This window comes from Pygocentrus nattereri, chromosome 15, assembly GCF_015220715.1.
Source record: "Pygocentrus nattereri isolate fPygNat1 chromosome 15, fPygNat1.pri, whole genome shotgun sequence".
Taxonomy (NCBI): Eukaryota; Metazoa; Chordata; class Actinopteri; order Characiformes; family Serrasalmidae; genus Pygocentrus; species Pygocentrus nattereri.
In genome coordinates, this window is record NC_051225.1 from 28,841,993 (window position 1) to 28,848,862 (window position 6,870).

Here is a 6,870-nt window from a genome sequence, read left to right on the forward strand (position 1 = left end):
ATTTCACAATAGAACATCATGTCTACAGTCAAACATGGTGGTATTGCTCTTCATTACCATACACTGCATGTGTGATCGATGGGGGTTTGTCATATTCGAGTGTATTTGCTGTGATTGTCGAACCATGAAGCTGAACCACGGTATGACTGCAGATTTACTAACATCTCACGCCGTCCCAAACCCATTTTGGTGTTGAAAAGTGACCGTCGCAATCAGAATTGGGTAGAATAGTTTGAAAAGTAGTGTTGGTTAAACACAATACACTCTCCTACATGTCTTAATGTGATGTATTTCATTACAATACATAAAGTGAAAAAGAAATTTAACAGTAACTGTATTGTAAATATCGCCTTTACAAGTGGACTCGATATAAACACTTAATTTCTTTATTTTGAATATATGTTGTGTTACATCCTAACGTTGATCCTGATTGATAAAATGCAAAACCAGGATTATGCCAGTTATAGAACTAATGACTGGAAGAATGTAAAATTATCAAAACAAGGCACTAAATGCACAGGGGTAAACATGTCTCTGGCCATATTTAGATGTTTATAAGGTAGAGATGGGGGCAGCAACACTAAAACCTGGCTGCTTCAGCTTAAACTGAGCCATGGTTGGACCTTAAAGTTAGACAGTGATGGCTGTATATAGATTGGGTAGCTGTGTATAGTTGGGCTACATGTAGTTTGGATAACATGAATACCAGGTAGGGCAACAGCTAATTTTGTGTTTTAGTGTGTTACATATCATGTTAATTCAAAATGTAGACACTCTACCTTTAGCTGGATTAGCTTTTATGCTAGCTAATAAGCTATTATGCTAGCTAGAACTGCCCTCCACAAATATTGGCACCCTAGTAAACATGATCAAAGCGTCACGTGACCCAGTGGAAAATGGCAGCTTGAGCTTTCGCTCTGCCCCGTTCACTTTTCTTTCTCAGCGCTATCCTCCCTAAAATGATTTTGAACACCATTTGATTGACGTTAAACATGACTTAAAATGTCTGAGAATCAAGAGTCACGAGCCTTTCCGCTGTTTTCGTCTTCTCGGCCGCCCAGAGGAGCGAGGAAAAAACACATGATCAACACGAGGAACCACCGCGGCCATTAACGTCTCACGAGGTCTTGCTGACTGTGTTTCGTGCGATCGGCTCTCGGCTTCATGCACGTCTGGATATCACTGATGGTTGTCTGGACACTTTAACCTCTAACCTTTCTTCACTGTATGCGGCCCTCAGTGATTTATCTGGAAAAGTTGTCCTAAACGAGTGTAGATTAACCGAGGCAGAGAACTGGGTCTCAGCCATGGAAGACTCCACGGGCGCACATGGCAATCAACTGAACGCGGTCGACAAGAGGTTAGAGCAGCTTCAGGCTAAAGTTGATGACTTGGAGAACCACGGACAGCGAAAAAAACCTTAAAATCGTCGGCCACCCTGAAAGAGTGGAGGGCCCTATGCCTCTCGTCCAATTTCTCTGTGAGATTCTTCCGAAGTGGCTCGACGGTCCGGATTTCGCTCCCAAAATAGAGCGCGCTCACAGATCCCTCGCGCCGGCTCTGCCTGAGAGCAGTCCATCTCAGAGTGTACCGGTTCGCTTCCTTCACTATTCGGATAAAGGGGCAGTTCTCCGAGCTGCACTGCAGAAACGCCAGGTGATGCACGAAGGGAAGCAGCTCCGATTCTACCAAGATCTATCTGCTGAGGTCCTCAGGAGATGGCGCGAATTTAGCGAGGTGAGGAAAGAGTTTTCTGATGGCCAGATGTTCCAAGGATTTGCTTATCCCACGAAACTTCGGTGTATTCATAACGGGAAGATCCGCCTGTTTTCATGGACTGGAGCAGCCAAGGGTTTTTTGATCAACATGGACAAAGATACGTGGATTTTTTGGAAACGCAGCTAATTTGGTGTTCGTCTTTATAGATGATGTTGGAGGAAGCCTTTCCTCCAGATGTCTTATTTGTCTGTAAGGTGACAGAGACTATGTTGCCTGACGTTGTTTTGTTTTAATTCAATAAGCAGCAATTTTATTATTATTATTATTATTATTATTATTATTATTGTTACATGTGAGTGCCTTGTGAATGTTTTCTCTCTCTCTCTCTCTCTCTCTCTCATGCTCCCTCTTTAGCTCTCTTTTCTTTCCTCTTTTCTGTGCCAGTCGGTCTATCTTTCACTTTATAGGTGGATCAGGTGTCATTCATCATCCTCGTTGCGTTCGTCACTTACTGGCCAATCAGAGGGCGCGTCCGTACCAAGAGAGGGGTGGGACTTCGTGTTCAAAAGCTGCGTGGTTTCACTTGCTAGGAAGCCTTCGGCTCGCTTGTTATGTTCACACTATGCTCCTTGATGAGAGAACGCTGTTCTGTGAAGTCTTTTGTGTCTCAGTTGAGCTCTTTACTGTTATATGTATTGCTGTTGTCATTGCTATCTGTTTGGTGCTAGTTGTTTCTGGTTGTTGTTACTGTCTCCCCTGTGTCCGCTGTGTTTGAGCTAGTTTTCACCTGGAAGAACAGTTTAGAACGTGCGCGCACTTACACTGCCACACGCAGGTAGTCTAAGTGTCTAGACACACAAGTTTAGAGGTGGGTACCACCCCCTGTACTTTTGGTCTACTTTAGCTTATAGTAGCAGTCAGCTCTTTTATTTCTGCCAGTTAGACAAGATACACAAATACAGGCTAGTGTAGTTCTTTTGTTATTTTCTTTTCTTTGGTGCTGTCTGTGTTCTCCCCCAGGCTGGTCCAGTTCTTCAATGGCATAGTTTGTTGTCTTGGTGTTTTGTATACGTTTGTGTCCATTGTATAGTGTTGTGTATGACTGTGGATATCCTTGAATTAAATCTGTTTTCTATATACTGTGGTTTCCACACTGGTTGGCCATCTCCACCTGCTCACACCACACATGTTACTGTCCCCACATTCTCTTTTTGGACGACCTTTTGAGGGAATGTAACAATTATTATTATTTCTTTTTCTATCTTTCTTTCAAGATCTGGGTAAATAATGCTTTAATGTACAGTTCCAGAGCAATGCTCATCTTGTTTCATAATTATTTTATGCTGAGTGTGGGGTTTCTTTTTTTCTCAGTTTTTTTGCAGTTGTTGTTGCATGGGTCTGGAGACCAAGTTTCATTTGATGTGTCCTGTCGTTTGGGGACGGAGCCGGTAGAGGCTGGAAAGGGGTTGTAACCTCTCCTACCTTATGTTGGAGGCTAGGTGCTTCGTGGTTGGGGTTAGAGAGTGGTGTGTAGTTAGTCATTAGCACACAGGTGGCAGCACAGACACGGGTGTGGGCTATTATGAAGAACTCGTTTGTTTACTACACAGACTATATTAAGCCAGGTCGCACAGCTGCAAACAATCCATTTATACATAAAAGGAGAAGTAGCACAAAGCTCCTTAGCAGGGTTACTGGAGGACTGAGGCGTATATTTTCCACTGCAGCCTGCGCTCTTCTCAACTCCCCCAACTCTCTCTCTACTCTCGCGAGAGAGGCTCTGCTATACACAAACATGAAAAAGAATTAGCTTCTCTTAAAGGCACAGCACTGTATCTGTTACATTTCTCCCCGGGTTAGAAAAAGGCTGACCCCAGCCGTACACAGTAAGGGACAGACTAGACTCACCACTTGCCACACATGGACAAAAAGAAAAGCTGCTAGAACCACATAGAGATTACATACAGGACATAATGCTGGGAACTGGCATACATGTCGGTATGGCGCCCATAGAAAACTTACAATTATACACCTACAGGTATATAAATAAAAACAAAAAATGCAAGACCTCCAAAGAACCTAAACAGAGTCCTTTCCTGCAACCAAACTTTTAGAGCAGCCCAGAAATTAAACAGCAACATAGACCAGTTATTTGCCCTTGCTCTAAACATTTTTAAACCCTCGAGCACACATTGGAAAGTAGAAAAAAATTCAATGGCTATTCTTCTTTCCCCCTGGTATGAAATTAGAGTTACACTGATTAAAGGTTCTTTCTGTCATTATGATAAGGGTTGGTCCACCAAGACATTGACCAGCCTGATGTGACTCTGGGAACCCATCAGATACAAACTCACAATCAGTCAGGGGACCTTGTATAAGGTGTGGGGTATCAGGCTCAATGACTGGGTCAGTTAAAGTCAAATCAGCAGTGGCAGAGTCAGGGTCGGGTAAATCTTGTCCATGGTCGCCGAATGAGCCAGAGAGGTTACTTGGAGATTCAGCAGGTACATCATCAGAAAAAACAAAATCAACTCCAACATAATCCTAAGGTCTCTCAGGATTAATGGGGACCATGAGGCCTGCAGGCTTTCTCTGACTAGGCTTTGTAAATTGGCAGACAGAACTAGAAAACACATACTTCTTCACATCTGAGGCCATCTTCAGCCAAAAGAATCTGATCCTCAGTCGTGCCAAAATCTTGGTGACTCCCAAGTGCCCAGCCGTGGGATGGTCATGATAATATCTGAGCAATTTGCCCGTCATGGTCGTAGGTGCATATAACTTGAACTGTTTCAGAGGATGTAGACTGCAGTGTGATTTAGGGTCAAGGAAATACAACAGCCCGTCCTGTTCAATGTACTGTGCATCCAACTTGTTTGTCCCACCTTCAGGGGTGTTCTTCAAGTCACGCAATAGGGTGCCAGTCTCGTGGTCATTCAACTGTATCTGCATCAAGTGGGAGCGGTCTTGGAGCAGCACTTGAGCCCAAAGGTCAAGGCCTGCTATGGTGGAATAGTGTGGGAGGATGTCTAAGGGTGCATCGTTCCCCGGCAGAGGGTTGCAAGAGAGCGCATCAGGAACCTTATTCTGAACTCCTGGCTTGTGGACAATGTGAAAATCAAAGTCTTGAAGCCGAAGGGACCATCTTGCCAGTTGGCCAGAAGGGTTAGGGTGAGACATCAGCCATTTCAGGCTACTTTGATCTGTGAATACTGTCACATGGAGACCTTTGACATAGGGCCTAAAGTGTTCAAGAGCCCAAATGCCCCCCAGACATTCTTTTTCTGGTGTTAAATATGGTTTCTCTGCCTTGTGCAATGTATGGTTCGCAAAAGCCACAGCTATGTCCCAACCATCCTGATCTCTCTGCATCAAGGCGACACCCAACCCGGCGTCACAAGCATCAGTGTGTATGAAAAATGGGCGTGAAAAGTCAGGGAATCTCAGGACGTGTGGATGTTAGGCAGTTTTTTAGGGTATTCATGGCAGTTTGACAGTTGCAGTCCCAAACGAAAGGCACATCATTCCTTGTGAGTGTGAACAGCAGGTCGGCAAGCTAAGCATAACCAGAGATAAATTGTCTATAGTAGCTTGTCAAGCCCAAGAACTGTCTAACCTCTTTCACATTCTTTGATGTCTTGAAGTCCATTACGGCGCTCACCTTGGATGGATCTGGCAGAATTCCATCAGGTGTGACATGGTAGCAAAGAAAGACGAGCTCACTAAGGCAAAACTGACACTTGTTCAGTTTTAGGGACAATCCCACTGATTAGAGTCGAGTAAAGACTTCCCTCAGGTCTTTTAGATGCTGTTTGAATGTTGGGGAAGCCACAACAATGTCGTCAAGATACACTGCACAAACTTTGTAAGTAAGGCTGGCGAGGACTGTTGCATAAGCCTCTGAAATGTTGCTGGCGCATTGATGAGACCAAAAGGAAGCACCCTGAACTGGGATAGCCCACAGTGTGAAATGAAAGCAGTTTTGGGCCTTGAATTTTCCTCAACTGCCACCTGCCAGTATCCTTGTTCCAGGTCAATAGTAGAGAGAAAATTTCCTCGAGCCAAGAAATCCAAAGATTCATCAACCCTAGGGAGGGGGTAGAAGTCCCGTACTGTGTGCTGATTAAGTCCGCTGTAGTCCACACAAAATCTTGGTTCACCACAAGACTTTTTCACAATGACCACTGGGGTGGCCCATGGGCTGGAAGAAGGCTCAATAAGCCTCATGCATCTTTTTATCTGGTCCCCAATGAGTTTTTTCTTTGCTGGTGATGTGCGATAAGGTGGGAGGCTAATAGGCCTAGCATCACCTATGTCAATGAAATGCTTAGCCAATGATGTGTGAACAAAATGATTTTTGTTCCAGATTTAGGGAGGCTTTTTCCACCTTGTCGTGAAGAGCGGAAGCTGGAGCCTCGAGACACATTACGCAATCCTCTCGGTCAGCTGAGCTACATGGGTCATCTGACTCAGAAGTTGGGTCTAGGTCATGGTCACAGTACGTTACAGTCCTGGATGAGATATGGATACTCAGCGAAGCATGTTGCATAAAATCCATACCCAAAATCATTGGTGAAGACAAGTGGAAAATGATGACAAACCTGTGGTCGAAATGCTTGCCTTGGAAACCTATGGAGAGCCATATTATTCCTGAGGGTTCACAATATGCACTGCCTGCTAACTGTATAGGTGGGGCAGTCCAAAATTAAGTTTTGGATGCGCCTGGGCTGTCTTGTGTTCCAGAAAGCTTCTGAGGTGAACTCCACATGTCCTAAATAGGGCTGAGTTGAGAAGGTAGCCAATTCTGGGTGAGCCCCCCTCATGGACAGTCATCCACATTCATTTGTTGATGAGTTAAATGATACAGAATCCGACTCCCTTTCATGTGCATATACATCACACAGGCATATTGACATTAAAGATTACACTCACAATTTCTATTTTTGTATGTGTAAGTAACCACAATTGCTAGTGAAATCTGCAGCATCTGTATGCCTGCATGATGTACGTTCAAGTGAAAGGGAGTTGGATTCTGCCGGTGAGATTGAATTCCAGAGTTTGGCACAACAACAGAACAGAAAGAGCCGTGTCAACTTACAAGGTAGAGTAATATTACAGGATTTTAGTACTTATTTATTTGGAGATTGACAA

General features: G+C 44.2%; 1 long non-coding RNA gene across 1 annotated transcript; it reads left to right on the forward strand.

The window, feature by feature from the left end:
* Positions 1–959: 959 nt before the first annotated feature.
* LOC119265288 lies at positions 960–2,854 on the forward strand. Its single transcript, XR_005131564.1, has 2 exons — positions 960–1,737; positions 2,134–2,854. It is a non-coding gene; the product is annotated as an uncharacterized LOC119265288 (long non-coding RNA).
* Positions 2,855–6,870: the final 4,016 nt, after the last annotated feature.